Genomic DNA, 21,902 nt, shown 5'->3' on the forward strand with positions numbered 1-21,902 from the left:
ATGACTGTGTTGACTCTGTAATTTTTTCTATATTTGGAGGTTGGGGGCAAAGAAACATTTTCACAAATACTTATTGGCTTGTTTAATTTCAAAATAACTAATTAATTATAATAAGCTATTAAGGGTAATTAATAACATTATCCGGCTGGCAAGAACAGGATAGACCTAACAGGCTTTTCCTAACTAGACCTTTCCCCACTTTGTGGATGATTTGTTTAAGATGAGAGATGTAAACAACACCCAACTGTATGTGCACACAGTGCCTATTTTCAGTGTAAAGACAAAAGCAATCACAAGAAGCCAGAGTGAACAGCTGGCTTCTTGTATGAGAGACGACAAGACGCACCAGCTGTGAAGAAGAGAAACAGTATAAAATGAAATTGCTCTATATGCTGTTTCAAGCATGCCACTTGGTCAAGTGCTGTCTGAAGGACTGGTAACATTCCTAGGAGCGCCCTTCCAGAGGAAAGAAGCAGCTAGGCAATCACTTAGAGTTAGAGGGACTTCTGAACAGAGTTTCTATGGTTTGCTGAAAAGGTAAGGCTCTCTCAAGCTCAGTGTCAAGATGAGAATGTAAAAGCAGAAATTCAGCCCTAGGAGGGAGTGCAGCCCAGAGGACAATGCTCATGACTGTTTTCAAAAGAATGGAGAATAACTAGAGTGATGCTCTGCCTGGATTCTGATATTTGAGAACAAACTGTGTAAATAACTACACCGTACAGGAAAGGTGTAAACAACTATACCTCCAGAGGAGGGCATCAAGGCTGTTAACAGGGCTGGGAGGCATGTCCTATGAGGAGAGGCTGAGGACACTTGGGTTGTTCAGTCTGGAGAAGAGAAGGCTGAGAGGTGACCTCACTGCTCTCTGCAGCTTCCTGAGGAAGGGGAGTGGAGAGGGAGGTGCTGGCCTCTGGTCCCTGGTCCCTGATGTCAGGATGTGTGGGAGGAGCACAAAGGTGGACCAGAGGAGGTTCAGAGTGGACATTATGAAAAATTTCTTTACTGTGGGGGTAGTCAAACCCTGAAACAGGCTTCCTAGTGAGGTGGTTGTTGCACCATTCCTGTCAGTGTTGAAGAAGCATTTGGATAACACCCTCTGTAGTATGCTTCAACTTCTGGTTAGCTCTGAAGTGGTCAGGCAGTTGGACTAGGTGACCTTTGTAGGTCCCTTCCAACTGAAGTATTTCTATTCTATTCTATTCTATTCTATTCTATTCTATTCTATTCTATTCTATTCTATTCTATTCTATTCTATTCTATTCTATTCTATTCTATTCTATTCTATTCTATTCTATTCTATTCTATTCTATTCTATTCTATTCTATTCTATTCTATTCTATTCTATTCTATTCTATTCTATTCTGACAGTGGTAGCCAAGACACTGGGATAGGAATTGAGGGCTGAAACTATTGAGATTCATTTAAAAACAAATAAATAAATACATGACAGGAAGTCTCTGTACACTGTATCTTCTCTGACCAGGTGTCTTACTTGCACTCGTAATTCGTGGAGTATTACAAAACAGTACTCCAATCATTGGGCTAAAGCAATCGATTTTCCTTGTTGAAGAGAAGTTCCAGTAACTGTGGGTGCAAATAATTAAGTGCAGTGGATCGGGCTTAACATATGGCAATGCAACAAACTGGTTCAAAGAGGAAGATCTGTTACAGAGAGTGGAAAGTTAAAAACAATCATTTCCAGACACAGTATTTATGGTTACACAGGCATGGAGTTAATGCAAAGCTCTGGAAAATAAATAAATAAGAATCTGTCTCTCCTGGATAATTATATACAAGTTAAGTATATATATTCATTATCCCAATTATTGCTGAAACATAAGCTAAGAGACCTGTAAATATAAAATGATAATAATGCCCTTGTAAAGCAATCTAACTATGGCCCTCTGCAATGCTAATTTTGCCTCCTACCAGCCAACCTCCAGAAATAAGACTGCTATAAAATGTAGTACCCTCATTCTCCTCACTGCATAACTGCCTATCCTAGACTTTTTAAGTTTCCAAAGATAACTCCAAGCATGCAGAATACATTTTTTTTCCTATGTAAACAATAAACCTTACATATGTTTGACCCAACAAGTTATGTACACAAAACATTTCTACACCAGCAAAGATAAAAGCTATAGCAAAGCAGAGAGGTCAAAACATCTAGGGAAAAGGAGTCTATTAGGAGTCTATTAGATCCATTAATGACAAACGTTAGAATCTTAACTCAGAGAAAAACTGAGAAAATCCTAGGCACTTTCAAAACCGCTTGTCAATAAAGAAGCACTAATTGCATTAGTGTAGACTCTGTAATTACTCACATTCTTTGAATTGTTATCTGTTAATATTCCACTTCTAATAATGAAAATAACTTTACTTTTTAGACTTCTGTGATGAAGTGTTAATAGGTTTGCAATTCCGTTTGATTGTAAAGACTTTTGTTGCACACAAATTGTAAATGGAATGGTAGTAGTTGTCTTGAAAAGCATTAACGCTGTCAGCAAGAGGTGTGTGATCCCAAGACAATCATGGGCTTCCTTAAACACCACCCACCTGCCTTCAAGGAACAACAGAAGGAACAAAGAAGAAAAAAGCCAAAAAGCCCTGAACAACATCTGGAGTGTCAGCCACATGAGTAGAGGAGCTGAACACGGTGAATGAAGCAGTTTCCCTGGCTGCACACAGGAGGACGTGGGATGGGATTTCAGCCCCATTGCTGTTGTGCAAGTGATAAGGTACCAAGCCACTGCCCTGTGCAGACTCTGGACTTGGGTTTCTCTGCCCACGGTAGGGTCTGCTCAGCTCGATGTGGGACACTGGGAAGAATTTTACAGGCAGCATAGTAGGTGCCTTTTTTTTTGCTGGTTTGCAGCCTGTGCTTTAACTGCCTGTAAGAGACATTCCAGCACATGAAATCAGTGGGATAAGCTGGCAAAAACTGAAAAACAAGCCACAATTTTTACCTTGGTCATTCGTTTATTCCTGGCCTCATCCTCAGTATCTGTGAAGGATCCACACACAATTTCTGTGTAGTCTCTGGTATACAGATAAACATGAAAAACACATGGAGAGAATTACATGGGAGAATTACAAGATCAAAACAGGATGTCAAAAGTCTATTGTCCAAGGCTGCAAAGACTCCTTTATTCTCAGAGAACAGGAAACTTTTTTGTGTTTTTCTATATATTTGCTCAAAATGAAGACATCAAGTGTACTTTAGGCATCCATGTAATAAAAGCAAACCCACATTGTCAGTGAAGAGAATTACTATATTCCATTTCCAAAGAGCAAAAGCAAACATATCTCTTGTCAAATTTGGCTAGAACTTTGCTGAAGTGTAATTCCACCGCAGCAGCAATGAAGACCTACTCTGAAAGGCTGAGATTTGTGTCAGAAAGGACCCTGTCAGGCTAACAAAGAAAATAAAAGGTAGGATCTGATTTCTATACCTAAGCCCTTTCTCCTGTAACTAGAGCTGCGACGTTGCTGTGAGCTTCCTGGAAAAGATTGAAAATGTGTGAAATGGAACCAGACCAGCCTAGTTTCCACGAGTGGTCAGAAATGTCCGTCTGTGTCAGCTGCATGTAGGCATCGCATTGCAAATGAACTAGGGAACAGTGGCTCTGTGGTGATAGCCTAGTTTTAGTGTGGAAAGAACTATTCATCCTATGGATTATCATGAGAGACTGAAGTAGTCCCTTGTATTCCTTTTGGGGATAAAGCTTGAAATTTGGTAATTTATGGACTCATGACATCAGTTCAATGGGAGACATTTTACAGAGGCCTCCAAATCCACGAATCTGAGGTATATTTGATTCTCACCTTAGAAACATATTGCACATTATCAAATTAGACAAAAAGATCCAATCACATGGCAGCAGCAAAATGCCAGTTTTTCATTGATACTCTTTGCATAGACTCGTAGCTGTCCTCCCTCCTGTGTCTTTGCAGCTAACAGACACACTGTGATCAAATCAGAACGTCCATTTATTGCAGCAGCAGACAGTGACCAAATATACTTTCCTGGAAAGGAATGAGGAACAAGGGCAAACCTACAGTGATATTTCCCCAGACTAGTTATTCAGCCTCCAACATGTTACTGTTGAGGTGATTTCTGAGTCTCGCATTTTATATACCTTCATGGATTTTGCATTTATATGTTTGTCTAGTTGATCTATGAACTTTTTTAAACTTTTAGGTTTTGTATTGTCCTTTAGCAAACATTTTCATAAATTAGTTCCAGATTGCATGGAAATCCACATCTTAGTTTTTATTTTTTGTTGTTTTTTGTAAGCTGCCACAAGTTTTATACCCATAGCTCTTGTATACAGAAAGCATTATCTCATACTTATTAGAAAGTCTTGAAAGAAAATTGCTTTACCCTTAATAACAAATACCTTTAACTACTTGGATTTGACTTTAAAAATAGTTAGTTTTTTTCCAGAGCTGTCATTTTAATACCTTTTATTCTGTTATCACTGAATGATAATCTCCATAGAAGAGCAATGAGGAAGACAGGGCAACAAAAGGAATGTGTACTGTGTTTTAATTACTGAGGCTGAAAGAGAGAAGCTTTTAAAAACAATCCATTAATGGAATTCCAGTTCTGAGGAGATGATTATATTGATTACTTTTAGTCCCATTCCAGAAGACGGCATTCTGTGAAAATAGGAAGACATACAGAAGGCAGAAACATTACTGCACATCTCAGACTAAGCTTTCTCCCTTTCCCTTTATGCCTTTCTATCACCATGAGAAAATGGCAACTTCTGTGAAGTTGTTTTTGGGATTGGAATCATGCTGAAATCATGAGAACAGTTGCAGTTTGGGAACATAAGATTTTCATAGAAATCATAGAGATATGCCAGACAGAGAAGCAGGAGATGCTCATTAAAACAGAGCACATGTGATTCTCAAACACTCAGATTTATTCCACATAAGTCATAAATGTCAGTAGGGCAAAAGCACTCAAATGCAACTGGACAGGTATTAGAAGAAAACCCTCTGGAAGCTAGCCCGAATTTGGAAATGCATACTTTGTATACTGGTCAGACTAGGGCAGATTGCTTTAAACATTACCATTATTGGTATGGTCTGAACACTGATATCATGCTTAAAAAAGTGAGAAAACTGAACAGCAAGGTCTTAGTCCAGAAAGTTCTTTACATAGGTGTTGACTGTGATTCACTGATACATCTCTCCAGATTCCTTAAAAACAGGTCTTACCTAGGCCTTTTGCTATGCAGGAGAAATTTCTCTTCCATACCCTCAACATGCACCAAAGCTCTGAAATAGTTAAAAAGGCCAACCAAAGCAAGGGTATTTGCTTCTGTTTCTAAGTTTAAATGAAGGAAAAAAAAACCTCCATCAGTGAAGATGTTGCAAAATGCTATGCAAGTTCCTGCAGGCACAGAATAAGAGTGAAAAAGCCCTTCCACATCTGTGTTTATTATGACAAATACCATTTAATCTCCCAGCCTGCATTGCAACTGCAGGTTATTTTTAAAAATATGACAACAAAGGGGGAAAAATGGAAGGTGTGTCCCACCCTCCACCCCTATGCCATTATCTGAAGAGCTACTTTGAGCAAATTACTGTTCTGGGTTATCTGTCAGCTTTCCACAGTCAATGCCAAACTAAAAGGAAAGACAGGAGACTAGCCCTGTGTTCTTTACTTCTGAATAAGTGAGTGCTTTCACAGCAGTGTCAGCACAGGGATGACAGAAGCCAACTGTTAATAGGCAAACCCACTCACAGAGAAAGAACAAAGTAACAAGTAGGTTAACTTAAGCCTTAATTAAGTGATTCCATCTGTTGAACTTCCTCACCTCAGAAATACCGAATGAGAGAGAAAACTCAAGTGGGAAGTGGAAACTCAAGAATTATCCACTTTTCTCTGAGCTCCCTCGCATCAGCTGTATTAGGCAGCAGTAGCCAAAATCATAAGGTGACATAGACTGACACCATAAAAACCTTTGCATAATGAGAACTGCCATATACTGGGGTGGTTTAAGTAAGTGGATATCTGGACAAAAAGTATTACTGCCAGACTTAGCACAGTGACAGACTGTAGCACATCATGCTGTATGATTTCTAAAGGATCTGCAATGCATAGACTAGGTAGTTTTCTCCATTCTGTTTGTAAAATACTGGAATAACTTTTACTCAAGTATTACTACAAGTCTGTAGTCCTGCCCGCTCCTTCGGTCTGGTGGATTTCAAAAGACTTGATCTCAGGCAAGAACTGGTGTCAAGGGGCCCAAACACAAAGAAACAAAGAGTGCATACCTGCACTTCCCAATGCCTGTACTACAGAGACTTTAACATGTTTCTGGCATCATTGACTTTGGTCATTGGCTGATGCCAGAAGTTTTGCAAAACTATATTTTTTAATAATAAAATTATCTTTATTTAATAGATCCATTCAAGACATTAACAGAATGCTGCACAAAATGCTTTCAGATTTTTGCGACTGAGTTTAGAATAGGTCTGGGAAGGGCAACCTAATCCTTACTGCATGATAAATCTCCTCAGCTACAATAGAAATAATCCTATAAGGCTTGCATGTTGCAGTTATTCTAGTAACTAGAAGTTCTTATAGAAATTTTGTCTCCCAATACTTCGGTATTTATTCTCACTTATCCTTACAACAAATGGTAGAGAAAAAAAAATAATAAAAAATTAAAAAAATCTTAGTGCAGCTATCCCCTTCACCACATAACCAGCTACTTCCCTTTTAGCTCTGAATTTCATATTTTGGCTCACCTGTGGAAATTAAACACTCCTCCAGGACACAATCTAGGTGTCAAATGTGAAGGTATCTGCCCCATCTCTCTCAGCTACAACTCTGTCTCACATTGTCTGCACTCTTGGGTGAATCGCTGCAGAAAGAGCAGGAATGTTGCAGCCCCACCACCCAGCAGAGATTTCTCCCACCCTTTACACCAGCTGTTAGGAGTGTCACAGGTTGTTCTTAATGGAACACGAACTGCAAAGAAAATGGGATGGAACATTTTCTCATCATATGCATAAATTTCTTTTCATAAACCTGAACTATGTAATCTAAAATCTTTGACAGAGTTCTGATGCATAAAGACAGTCCCAAGGGAGACTAGACCTGACGCAGCAACTCTCTGTCTGACATGAAATGGTATTTTTCTATCCCTTAAGGAAACTTTGAGTTAGAAATAAACAAATTATGCCTCCTTTCAGAAGGGAGACTTATCCTATTGTTCTTGAAAGTCTAACAGAAAACCCTTAAAAATGTAAAAAAATGTGATCTTGATTGGCTCAGATTTCTCTCCAACATGCAACTGTTCTTTCATTAAAGTCACTAGACAAATTGAATAATTACTTTCTTCACTGTAGTTTGGAGAGTTGTTTTATTTGTTTATATTTTTACCTTCAATATAGTCTAGGGCCCTTGCTTTGTTTTAGAGATGTGGTATCTACAAATTCAAGCTCCTCCTAGCTCTAAAACTGTCCAATTTTCTTGGAAAAAAAATAAAATTCAGAAGTATATTACTTTGTATTTGAAATGTTTTTGTTATTTAGCAGGTGCATTTTCAGGCATTCAGACCATGCTGATCTATTACCATTTTTATGTTCAGAACACTGAATTAGAAAAAAATTAAAACAAAAATTGTTGTCTTGAATATCATTTGCATGCTAAACCACTGTGAACTTAAGCTTGTACTCACTAGCTGGTTTCCATGTGTGGTACATATACATGTAACTTAAGACTAACTATCTAAATTGCATGACAAAAAAAAATAACCTCTCTTTTTCTACTCTTGAGTTTAGAAAAAAAGCACCAAATATTTGCTGGTTATATCTATGAAATAGATTTTTCTTTTTCTTTCCAGTCCTGCGATTCATTTCTACTTTCTGCATCAAGCAAAAAGCAAGGCAGTTCTAAGAGGACACACGGGAAATTTTTCATCAAAGTGATGAACAACACTGCTTCTGTAAACATGAAGTAAGCTGGATTTCTAAATTCTCAGATGGATACAGGTAAAGTGCAAAGCATGACCAGCAAGCAGAGTGAAGTAGTAAATTTCAACTTCAGGGGCAGGGGAACAATTACAGAAGTAAAAGGTATCTTGAGCTCTTGGAGGGAGCTGGATTTTCTCCTTTTTATAACTGCTTCATGAAAGCCCTCTCTGAAAGTGGAGAATATTTACCTTAAGTGGAGTGGGTTCTACTAATACATTTATAGCTTTTAATATATGACCCATAAAAAGATCAATATGGACAACCAATCTTAGCTTGATCATGCCTGTGTGGCCATCTACATCATTAAATCAAGTAACCAACCATAATGAAATTACTAGAACATCTCATAGACTTCATCAAGACTCACACTTTATTGACAAGTTTTCAGTTTGAAGATATTTGCTGGATCAAAAGAGACACTAAGTATAGTAACCTTAGTAAAATTCTGACGAATACTCTATGCCTTCTAATTATATACAAGTGTCACTAACAAGAAAATCTCTATGAAAACGAAAATCTACAGCATTTTTTCTTTTTTCCTGGAGATGGTTATGTGTCTCCAGGTCAGAAAGTTCTGTGAATACTAATGCGTAAACAGATGTAGAGATTAAGTGGTATTAGAGATGTGTATGGTGGAGGGAAACACTCAGAAGGCTGTGTTTTGTGTCAGCATGGTGAGAGTACACCCAGACAATCCTCTTTCTGGTGGCATTCCTGCTTCACATATTTACTTACACATGGAAGCAAACTACAGAATTGGAGCCTTGCTGACTAACCAAGTTCACTGCTATGTTTTTCTATTGACAAATATCACTCTTAAAACCAGGGTATGAGAGTGTTCCAGAGTAAGTTGGTGGGACTCTCCCTTAATACATACAAACATTCCTGAAAGCCTGCTCAAATAAGAAATAATGAACTTTGGCCAGAGTTCATAATGTCTGAGAAACACACTTTAAATTTAAAAAAAAAAAAAATGTTGATATGAAACTAATTAAAACTCCTGCTGTGACAATATTTTATATTGCTGTGATTGATTTCCAGTCTTCAAAAATGTAGAAAGCTACTTCTGTGCATAATCATATTGCAACATAGCCTCTTTGGCTCTTTGATTATGATATCAGGGTCCCCCACTCTTTCATTTGGAAGAGTGCTTCAACCCTTCCCTAACACTGCTTGCTGACTTTCTCATCCACAGTACTATTAAACCCCGCAGAACAGGACAACGATGAGGTTTATTGTAAGCCATGTGGGCTCTGGGAGAGAAGGATTGTGCATGCTGAGTGTTTTGCTAAGCCCCTGAGAGAAGAAAAATGAAACAGGGAACTTGTAAAGGATTTATGATGCCTGGGATTAAGGAAATGTGTGAATGCTCTTGCTTAACTAGTCTGAGGTAAGAGAAACATGTGGAACACTTCAGTGCAACACTACTAATGTTTCAGTGCAGGTGCTAAATAAAACAAATACTTTTATCAAAGCTCTTGTTCCAGACATCAAATAAACAAACAGTGTGAAAAATGTAGTTCAGAAGTGAACTTAGGAAACTATTCCAGTGACTATAAACACAATGGCACTTCCTAGGCTGTTATGGTGATATAAGCTCCATTCCCATTCACAACCATACCTGGCTTCTCTTGCACTCACAGGAATTGCACCCCTGCAGTCTCTGGGCTGCAGTTTTCATCTAAAGGTGAAGGACTGAAGGTATCTATCACTGAATGCATAGCCAAAAGATGGATTCTACTATTAATCTGTTAGCTCTAAACCTGTTATGTTTAAATTCCTGCACTGTATTAAGCTTTCTGGAAAACATTGCAGAAGTTATTTTGTCTGTCTGTGCCCTGTCTATTGAGCCATAAAATGACTACAATAACACTCCATGGAGTGGTATCTTTTAGTGTAGGTAGTCACCATTTGGCTTGATACCAGGAATGATAAAGGACACAGAACATTTCCTGGTGACTTGCACCATCTCACCATTGAAAGAGCACTTTTTGACTATACATAATGTTGTCCTCTTAATTGCGGAGATCTAGAGATTCAACAGTATGACCTCCATGGCTTCTATGGCACTTGTAAAGCTGTTTGCTGTGTTACAGAGAAGAGCAGCAGGTCCTTGCTCATCATCAGTTATGCAGTTATCAGCCAGAACTCGAAGGTTCCTTCTATCAGATCCTTATCTTCAGTTGTATTCTGCAAGTGCAACACAATAGTAACAGCTTTGCCACTGCTGTATCAGTTGGCCTCTAATTTTTACTAGCAATTTTTTGTTTTTCTTGCTGCTGAGTCAAAAGATGCACCTCTCTGCTGAAGGTACGGCAGAGCCGCATCAGTGTCTTTGGTCAGGTCACAACAGCTGGAATCACTTTTTTGAATGTGATCAGAAAACAGCTATGGAATCTACAACTGGAGTTTACCAGTGCAAAAACTTGCTGACAAAGATGAAACCATTCTGACATTCCTAGATTAAGCAGCTTCCTGCACCTTTGCTCTTGTTCCTTCCTAGCCACCATCTTACTCTAAACCTTCTTTCCATACACAAAATCTATACTTCTCCTAAGTGATTGAGGTGTGAAACTGTATAGCCAAAGTAAGAAACTTGGCTGAGCTGGTGAACGGCTTCCATTCTCTTGATATAATCTTGAGTCTACTGTGTAATAGCATTAGTGGTAGTTTCAGAATTTACTGTTCCTAAACTACTGGAGAAAAAATCTGCAAAGCATTAAAGTATCCTGTCCGCTGTGGATGTCTCTAACACGATGTACATGAAGGGCTGTCTTTTCCAAATAAATTAATTTACATGCAGTTAATTATGAAATTGTACTTTTGAGAAATGTTAGAAAAGACCCTTTTGAAGGAGGGAATGTATGGGATAATGTAAGAGGTACCATCTGCTCGGGTTCTGTCCTGAAAAACAGATGTGATCATCCTGGTCAAAACACTACTCATAAACCTTCCACCATCTGGCTACAGTAACTGTTGTTGAACACAAGTGATCTATAGACCCTTGAACATCTTGCTTGATAAAAGCAACAAGATGTCACAAAAGCAATAAAACCAACATTTCTGCAAACCCAGCTGCACTACGATGGGACACATGCTGGAGAAAGAAACAGCTAAAGTTCCTCTACATTCCTAGTCCTTGAAGTAGAAAGCATGTTATTAACTCGTGACAGAAAGAAGTGTTACAGCAGACTACTCTTTTCAGTCCTTACAGTGTTTTTATGGGGTTGAAGGAAATAGATAGTATTTGATTTTTCTTGTACCATGAGAGCCCATCTCTTTGAAAGCTGATCACCTACTTTTATTTAGTGAGTGTAGAATAATGGCTTTCTGGGCAAAAATGACAAGTTTTGTTTCTGGCTGTTCATTTGATACTCCCTTATTTTAAACTGAAAAGTGATATGTGACCTCAACTTGCTAACAATGACTCCTGCAATAATGATATGATGTGTCTGACGCTGTGTCTGATGGATAACATTTTGGGATTTGTTATCTAAGGAGCTATCCCAAGTAAAAAACGCCTTATAGTCTTTGGATTTTTACAAGTAATTTGTACTCAATAGACACTTTTTTACTTGTCTTTCCTCACAGCTGGGGGGGGGGGGCGTAAGGCTACCACCTTTGTCTCATGCTTATTAAATGTAATTACCTAAAGGGCATGAAAAATATCAAAAAAGTCTGTTCTAAGTAAACTATGAGTAAGTATCAAACAAAACTATTAAATACAATTTTAATTTGAGATAGATACACTAGGTTGTGACTCTGTCTGGGAGGCTTGGAAAAAACAAACAAACAAACAAAAAAACATCAACCAACACAATTTGCTGTGATGGGTTCATAGAGATTCAGTGCTGGTTCTCCCAAGGAATAAAATACCTATCATTACAAAGCCTCCTTAGCTATTATTATTATGTATAATTCCTGGCTGTACTGTGGTACCACAAAGAAATGCCAGACAAAGATCTGAGGTCTGGACAGACATTGTCTGATCTCCCTCTTACCTTGAACACTGTGTAATTTTCAGAAAGCCATTTAACTTTTTTTAATTTTTTTCTTTTTTTTCCTTTTTTCTTTTTTTTTTAATGGCAAATGTTTTAAACATCAGATTTTGCTGTTTTACGTCTTTCTGGGTTCTGGAGCTTCTGATGTTGCAGTTCCAAAGGGGTGGGGGAAGGGGAATGAGTATTTCTGTTCCTCCTAAAGCAGATTTGTTAATTAAGTGTGAAGGCTGCTTTCAGCCTGGAGTCCCCTCTTTCTAGTCTTCTGTTTCCTCTCCCACGTGTCCCTGTCTTTTCTCCCTCACATAGTTTCGAATCCCTGCTACCCTCACCTGTCCTTCCTGGGCAAGCAGCCCATTTCCCAAAACACATCCCCAACATTAAAGTGCATCTGTTTTGTTTCTGCTGCTGAGCAGAGGTTGTTTTTATGAATATTTTATATGCATAATATATACTATCTTACATATTTGTATGTATGTAGATATATACATACTTATTTATAAGAGGGCCTTAACGCAAAAGTTTTATCTTGTTAAAGGAATAGTCCCAAACTGATGAGTGTCAAAGACACAGAGAGAAGAGAAGGTTAGACATCCTCATATATTTTCACATATTTTGAACAGGGTGCCTCTCCCACCTCTCATTTTCACTCAAGTGGCACTGAATTTTTCAATAAATAATCTCTCTGAAATTAAGAATCTTCTTTCTGTCAGTGGAAATTCATAAAGCTTTCTTCAGTCACAAACTTCAAAGACAGAATGAACAGATTTGGTCTCCTGTAGGATATTGATGCCATTGGGTCTGGTACAAATGGTTGCTAATGTTCTGAGGAAGGCATACACAAAGCGGTCTCTGAGAGATGAAGAAAGATGCCATACAGAAATAAAGTGCAGAGGGACAACCCTGAGTCTAGTTTGGAGAATTTCTCTGAGTTGAGTACAAAGACTATAGGACTGGATTTACAACAGGACATAATACCAGTCCCACAAAATGATGGTATAAGATCTTTGCCTGTCAGACACCTTTAAACAATATTTGCTCTCTCCCTAAACTCAGACACACCAAGTTCTCAACATGCCTAATATTCTGCTTCCAACAGTGATTTTAACAATGCCAACCAACTAAGAAGCTATTCTAAATCCTGTTCCACCCCAAAATTACACACTGACATGAGGAGGGTCTTAAAGTCAAGTTTCTTATAGCCAGAGAGACAGCACTAACTAGTGCATAAAAATAGGTGCTGTCAAGTTCCCACATCACCTCTGGAGCAAAATATGTGCTCAGGTGGCCCTGACTTTGCCCGCAAGAACTGACATGTTCTTGTGTGATCTTTGGCCTCTGCATCTGCCACTTCCTGCTTCTGGAAGGTGAAAATTTTTGTGGCTCTGACCCAAGTTGGGGGGGTGGCACATTTAGAGCAACAACATTGTGTAATGTAATTTCTCCAACATGGAAATATTATGTCATCACTGCAAGGAAGGGGACTTTTGTAGTTAAAAGGTCACCTACATTCCACAGCAGACCAAAACCCATATCATGGTACTTTCAATTCTCATTCTCAAAGTACCATTGGGCAACAGATTTTCCTTGTTTGTCTTTACTAGACCACTTTCCTGACAGGTAGTACTCTCATTGTACAATAACCCTCTAAATTAAGAGCTGAGTGAGCTGATGAAGCAACTTTGCACCTGACAGTTACATTTGGGCTCCTAAACAATTGATAAAGCACACAAGCACACAGAATGACTGTACTGAGGAGCTTTTTTTTTTTTTTTTCTTGATATTTTATTAACCTGTCCAATGCATTTCCTGAGGAAGTATTTAAGACAAAAGAGATTTGAATTGTTTCTCTCCCCAGATGCCTCATGGAAATTTCTTTTCTTAATCACCCTGCTTTAATGAAAGATAAATTGTAATTCCAATTAACGCTAAGAGTACTAGTGACCCTGACAAAGCATGTTCTTAAGTACTTTGCTGAAATGGGACCAAATAATCAATAGTTTCTGGCAGGAATTTCTCCGGGGAGAATAATTTTGTTCCCAGATGGTTTATATTAATTAGTTTGTATTGGAAATTTCATAGGTTGTATATGGGTTATGGCAATAGGACCTAACACGTGAAATGGCTGCTTTTGTTTATCTGTGTGAAATTAAAAAACAACAACAACAATAAAACAAACAACAAAATGAAATACCACATGCATTGCGGCATTTAAGCAGGCTCAAACTCAGATTTCAATAATCACTTAAGTAGAGGAAAAAAAACACCTCAAAACTGTGCTAAGAGAAAGCAATAAAAAAACTATTCCCACTAAACAAATTTCACTTGTGTCTACAGATGCCATATACTTTAGAATTAGATGAATGATACAGTATCAGCCCACAGGACCAGGGTAGCCACTATCAGCTAATAAAGTAATAACCTATGCCCAATAATGTTTCTGAGAAAATGCCTTCTAACTGGTATTAGTGCTTATCAGCACTAGGTGTAGCTTATTTGAAATCATACTGAAATAATTTTGCAGGGCTTCACCAAAACAATATTGTTCTATCATGTCTTCAGAAGGACATTTTCTTATTTTCATGAACAATTATCACTACGTCTGATAGTAATAACCAACTTCATACAAAAATGTTATTTTAAAAGAGACACTGAAAATACATCTAGGTACTTAGGAACTTAAGGATAATTTTATGTAAATGTTATAACCTTCTATGTTTTGTTGCTAAGTGATTGGTATTTTCAAAGGTTTGCAATAAGTAGTGCCTACATTAAAAGATCACAAATAAATTTATTCATGGGCAGATTTCGTTTATCACAAATTTCAGCCAGCTTTACCAAGGCAAATTTTTTTTTGCCAAAGTTGTTGTGTGTGACATAAACAGCTCTTGAACTTCACAGTAGCTGAGGCACTGGGAGAATACAGTTTTGCTTAACATTTTTTTAGGAGCAAAATCTAAATTTGGTATTATGCCTCAGCTCTTTGCTACCTGTGGTCAATGCATATGTTTTTCTCGAAAGTAAATCCAAATGTTTTTGTGGTAAGAGACTTTCTGCCCTGTATCTTTTGTATGGTGTATCAAATGGTTCCCAAATACTGAAAATCGTTCATTGGGGATGGGCTATTTAGTTTTGCTTTTTGTTAGAGGAAAGCTCTCATCCTTTCCCTGTCATAGACAACCCTCAAAATACTAATCAATCACATGATCACTGCCAAATAATACAGGCATTTTTTTTTCCACCCACGGCCCAACCAGAATTAATGTTAACTTCTTAGGCCAGCTAAGAGTGTTATCCAAGTCCCAGCAGCTGAAGAAAGATTCCAAGTCCCTTTCTAAAAACATTAGTGGGTTGACAATCTTGCTTGAACAGTGTCTGGCATTTCTCTGATCTTGCTCCTTGTGGTCTATTTGCAGTCTTTAATTCCTTTAGCAGGCCAAAGCATCTGTGTTGTGAGACTTTCTCATGCATTAAGTACTTCTCTAAGGCAAGTTTAGAAATAATTTTACCAGATCAAATTCATTTGAAAAGAGAAAATAATCCTGCATAGGAGCAGAACTCTGGTGAGTCATTTATTAGCATAGTATGTCAGAAGGAATTTCTCAGGATCATATAATTATGGATTTCTATCAATAAGAGATTTGTCATCATTTCTTGTTTTCCAACCTCTTATCAACAGTCACAGTTTGAGATACCCTCAAAATGTATTAAAACAAAAAAGATACTATTTTCGATGCAGGCTGTATTGCCTTTAAATTTTATTAACTGGGATTGTTTTCCAGTTTCACTAGTCATTTGTATTGAATTCATTCATTTTCATCACCAGATTGAGAAGGCATCAACCACAAGTAACAACAGCAGCAAACACAAATATGTGAAAATCTATGCAGATTATCCTTATGCTTGTTTATGAAGGAAGCATAGGAGAAATGTCCTTTACTATTAGCTCTATGTATTGCAGTTGCTACAAAGTGGAGAAAATTCAGAACTCCCATACCAGATGGGTGGCTCTTAAAAGTTTTGTGTGCCTGTGGAAAACATGACAAGTCTCATGAATGGCTCTTACACAAATATTTGTACATGAAGCTTCCTTTCATTCCATTCTGTAGGAGATGACCTAAATAGCCACCCTCATCCTCCTCCTTTTGAGGTTACTTCATAAATGAATTCATCACCAAATAATAAATTCAGAGTACAAACAATATTCTTCCTTGGTTAGTGTGATTTGAATTCTTCATCTATACTGATGAGTCTGGACTTACATATGTGTTAAAACACAACATAAAAAAATGAATGGATGTGTTGGGGTAACATCTCAAAAAGAAAACTCCTTGAAAACAGAGAAAATTTGTCAAGGCCTGCTGAAAAATGGTTAAGACTATCAAGTGGTAGTCTTCAGCTTGCAGACCTGAGGATGAAAAAAGCTTTTCCTCTGGGTTTGATCAATTCTGTAGGCACAAGCATTTCTGACTAGTGTTTTTACCACAAAGTTCTGCTAATACTTATGAATGCCAGGTATAGAGTAGAATGGTCCTAAATTCATCTTGTACTACTAAGGTGTGCAGAAATTTTGGGTCTGCTTCTCCAGTAACACTGCTATAGCTGCACAGCTGTTCATGTTTTTGTTGTGACTGAATGTCTTTAGATGCCTAAAGATCTTGTCCTAAGTGAACGAAGTGAATGACCTGTTCTGCTCCTCTAGTGCCACTAAGGACCATGACTTTGCACAGCAAGCGTCTGTCTGTCTGTTGAGGAAGCTGGGACACTTGAATGCTGCATGGTTCTTCAGTCCCAATCCAGATTATGAACATTTATTCCTAATAAAACAGATATATTCCTAATAAGACAAACATTTATTTCTAATAGTTATTTTTACCTGTCTTTTTACTTAGCAGACTTTTATACTCATCTTAGCCAACACGCACTGAAAGCAGAAAAAAAAAAGAAAAAAAAAAAAAGATAATTTTGTAGGTCAAACCACAGATCAGATGGACAAAACCCCTATTTATTTTGAGAGGCAAGAGGTATGTCAACCTGAAAGGCACTTGCCCCTGCACAACAGACCAGGAGAGTGAACAGTCTTTAGCAAGGCGGCTGAGCCATTGTGTCAGAGTGTCTGCATGCACAGCTCCAGGCTGGATGGCCAGGATTGGGTAGCATACAGAGCTTCAAGGCAGCTCAATACATCTCTGTGACCACAGTTACAGCAAGGATTTTGCTACGGGGCACAGCCCATAGCCTACTGCTACATCAAGATGTGTGTGCTCCAAGGAATAAAAGTAGCTCTATGGCACTTATGTGTGGTAACGGGTGATAGAGTGTGTCTGGGCAGGTCAAGAAACTGAAGTGAACTACCTTCCCTCCTTAAGTTGTTTTGCTTACTTTTTTATGGCCTTAGGGGGAAAAAAAAAAAGGAAAAAGTGTTGGATTTAAGATACAGGCTTTGCTTTGTGGAACTCTAAGTTTCAACCACATCATCTGTAAGAAAAACTGAGCAAGAATTTTCAACAACAGCGACAAAGAAAGAGATTCCAGCTCTGCCAGAGACATGGTCTGAAACTGTGCCAAAGATTTCAGGCTGGCAAATCAGCAAAGGAGCCAGATAAATCAGAATGAGTGTAACAGATCTCATTTATTTCAGCACAGCTTAACCTCTTTACTATGTCACTGTCATCAATACCCCAAAATACTTAGTTGCAGGAATAAAAGTGTCTGGCTAATAAAGTAAAACCATTAAGGAAAGAAGGAAAAAAAAAAAAAAAAAACGAATACTAAAGGAAGGGAAAGTGAGAAGTGTGACCGTAATTGTGTAATAATAATATGGCTGGACTATTTAAAGAAAAGGAAAAATGTTTGGTATACTTAAAGCAGAAAAGGAAGGTTTATTTCTTTTGTATAAAATAATTCAGTTTCCTGGTTTTGATTTACATTTACTGGCAACAGCTGCTTACAGGTCAGGTAACATTAGCATTCAGAAAACAGCCCTAATGAAAGCAACCGTGCAGCTAATATTGGTGTTAATTCTATTACATGCTCTCAGGCTCTGTGGCATAGGAAATTGGTTAAAACGGAAATGCCTTGAAAACACACTCTGCAAAATGCACAAATACCCACAAGCTGCCATCAAAGCAAAACCCTGAATTATATTTCTTCTCACTAAAAAAATGTACAGTATGTACAGTATATAAACCTCCATCAAAGCCAACCCTGACTGTTGCAGAGCGTCTGGGCACAGCTGAGACATTATGTCTCAGTGTTGTGGGAAATGTGCCATACAGAGCACCCTTGTGCAGAATCTGTGAACATCTGCTGATTCCTCTGTGCAGGACAAGAGTTGGGTGACTCAGGGAAAAAAATGCAGTCTGAAGCTATGGTCAAGAAGCCTGTATATCAGTTGGCCCACACACTGTGACGAGAAAGTAACAGCCTTTTACTCTTCTTCAAGAGTATGGTCATCACCACATGACTGTGCATCCTACAGAGCAGGGCATTAGGTCTTGCTTTTACCCTTTGCCTAAATGCCTGTATGCCTCCCCTCATCACCCAACCTGTACACTCTTGAATATCAAAACAAAAATTTTAAAACAAAACACCCTTCAGAAATAATCTGCTCAATGTAAGATGCATGTAAAGGAGCATATATGATTTCAGATAGTTACTGAATGAATTAATGGTATAAAACACTAAGGGAGGGCCAGAATTAAAAGATACAACCTGGGGTCAGTGTGGCACAAAGCTCTAAGGAGTAGGGACTGAATATGAGCACATTATTTTCTTGCCTTGCTCTTATACTGTTCCTGGGGCATCTGCTCTTGGGCACTGACAGAGATTGACCCTGAGTTAGACCGACTTTTGGATTGCCCATGGCAGCCAGTTTATCCTCTGTGTTCACCCATCCTATTGGTTTTTAAAGCTGTGTATTGAGGGTGGAACCATCTTTCACAGGATACAACATTTTAAGCAGCTTTCTGACAAGGCACTCATTTTGTTAATAAACCTCCTTTATCAGAGAGGAAAGTCTCACTGGTCTGTCCTATATAGCAGTTCCTATATATTTTAATCTTGTATCTACACTGTATTGCTGCTGATGCTGCCAGCTGTCAGGACATAATTGGCTGCAATTTCTGTCAGAGGAACAACAGCAACACTATCATTTTATATATGGGGTAAGGCACTGGGATCAGCGGGGAGGCAAGACAATGAAAATTCAGCATCAAGGGAACAAAACTCAATTCAATTAAATAACCATGCTCTTAATTTTTGTTCAAAGTACGAGCATGCTTTAGTTGCCATCGTAATGTTGTGAACAAGCAAATGAAGGAGATGAACTTAAACTAAGATGTGGTCAGCACCATCAAAACCTGAAAACTCCGCCAGTTAATGTAAATTCCTCTCAAGTAAGGATTGTTTTTCTATAGGTAAACACTGTCAGTAAGTCAGTGTTGCACTTTTGTTAACAGGATACACTTCCCAAAACACCAGCTGTTTTGACAGATGACTGTACCACTGGACAGTGTTTAGAAAATAAATATTATTTTCCCTTGCTTTTATCTAAATTAGTAGTGGCCCTTTATACACCATGTAGTCTTTGCAGCTATAGAGGCTTAGGTCTGTGTTTACACAGATACTGTATACTTCAGCAGTAGTTTTTCAGTTGGTGTAGTTGCATCACCCCTCTGGACTACATCAGTTAAGCTGACAGTGTCCCCTGCCCAGAGCAGCCATGCCTTTGTGAGAGTGTGTGCGCACAGGATACAGCCAGGAAAAAGTGTGAATTTGCACATGCATCTATTCTCCTTTGTCTCCACAATGAGAACACAAAACCTATCTACAAGCTGATACAAGGTGACCTCCTAGAATTTGAGTTGAAAGATTTTGAGGCACTTGAAAAATGTAGTAACCAGCAACCCCAAGTAACTGTGGGCAAATCTCCATTGCACATTAAAGCATGGTGTTAGCAGCAATACATAGCAGGCCTAGGGAGTTGGAAGCCGAGGGTTCCTGGAGAGAGAAGGAATGGAGCCATTGCAGTTGTTTGCTGAAGCTTCCCCAGCTGCTGGGAGACCAGGACTTGATCTTTCTCCTCAGAAATTTCAGCGTGGCTTTGAAGAACCAAGCCCAGTCTGAACTGAACTCTGATTTGCCTTAAAAGAGGATATTTCAGCAAGAAAGGACACTAGTGGAGTTAAATGATAATAATAGTAACAACAACAACAGCAAAAACAACAAAAACAAGCGCCAGCACCACACCGATCACATAATAAAAGTAAAATAATATTTTATTAGCACTTTGCCAGTAAAGATGGACAGAAATCTTTATTGTGCACTGTCAGATATGTGCAATGCATAATGCTGTCTTTCAAGAACAGGATTCCACTATTAAGAAGACTGCTGGTCATCCAGAAACTAAATATGTTTGGTGGGGCACTTAATGGAGAGTAAAAAACAGATCCTTGTAGAAATCAGTGCAGATGTGTAATATATTGTTATTCTGCTCTTAAACTCATTTGTACTGATTACTTATATCTGCTAACACACGTTCCTAGGGAAAAGTTAAAGTTGAAAAAGAGGAAAAAAAATGCTTTATATGCCTCCCTTACAGAAACATCCTGTATCCTACTGGACGCAGGGAGAAAAACAGACCGAATTCCAGTTTCCCCTGCTAAATCATAACAGCAGTGGCGGCGTTAGGACACCCATCCGGATAGCACGTGTATGTGCAATTAGTAAAGCAGCAAATAATTTGTAGCGAGTGAAACACACTTTTCCCGGCCGCCTGAGCGGCGGCTGACAGGAGGTACAGAAAGTAGCGCAGTGCGCATTGCCATCTTGTGGCTCCGGGGGAGATCGTCCGGGCTGTGCTCCGCTGCCTCCCGGTTCCTGCTCCGGCGTTATGTCGCCGAGGCAGCGTAAATTACTGTGCTGACTCCGATAAGTTTGAGTAACAACTCAACGGGCGGCCCAAATGTGCACTCCATGTCTGTATTCGGCATTTTGTGAGGTCTGATGAGGTTTGCTTATTTTGGTGCTGGTGTTCGTTTTCACTTCCCCATTTATTTATTTATTTATTTTTGGAGTGATGCAACACAGAAGAGTTGACTTGGCTGAAAAAAAATAAAAATGAAATTCTTTGTTACTTCCACACGATCCACATAAAATAGGCTAGACTGTCCCATTAAAACTTGCTTTTTGAATGTTTCTGATTTGCTGCCTCAAACAGTTTCAAGCTTGTTAGTTTTGCTTGGTGTACTTCACTTGTATTTTGTTGCAAGAGTAGGGACTACCATCTGTAGGAAAGGAACACATATCAGCTCCTGGGCCTGAGCCCAGTCTTGGCTGATAACTTTCAGCATAGATACTATGCAATGATTAAACAAGTAAATATAGCAAGAAATCACTTTTTAGAAAATGCTGAAAGGCAGGCTTTTTTATTTTTATTTTTATTTTTATTTTTATTCATTTTCTTCAGTAAAGCAACTGGGAAAGTAATCTTCAAGACCTATAAGTTAGATGCCAAAGGACACAAACAAGAGCTCTGTGGTGGAGCTCAGATATTAACCTTTCTCTCCTGCGATGAGGAACCAGACTGTGCTGCATCAGAACAGCCTAGTAGATAAGTAAATGTGAATGAATAAATTGCTCATTTGAAGGACATACTTTCTTCAAAGTATTGAAGGGGGCAATAAATTTCCTTACCCTGGAGATTATCTTAAGTCACACTGACACTTTTCTATCTATTTTCTGGGAACACAGAAGTATTGAAGTACTGAATAAAAGCAGAAAGTTAGCCCTTCAGTACCAGTTAAGCATTTGGCATAGACTAGTTTCCTCCCTCCCTCCCTCCCTCCCTCCCTCCCTCCCTCCCTCCCTCCCTCCCTCCCTCCCTCCCTCCCTTCCTTCCTTCCT

This window comes from Anser brachyrhynchus (assembly GCF_964034855.1).
Source record: "Anser brachyrhynchus genome assembly, chromosome: Z".
Taxonomy (NCBI): domain Eukaryota; kingdom Metazoa; phylum Chordata; class Aves; order Anseriformes; family Anatidae; genus Anser; species Anser brachyrhynchus.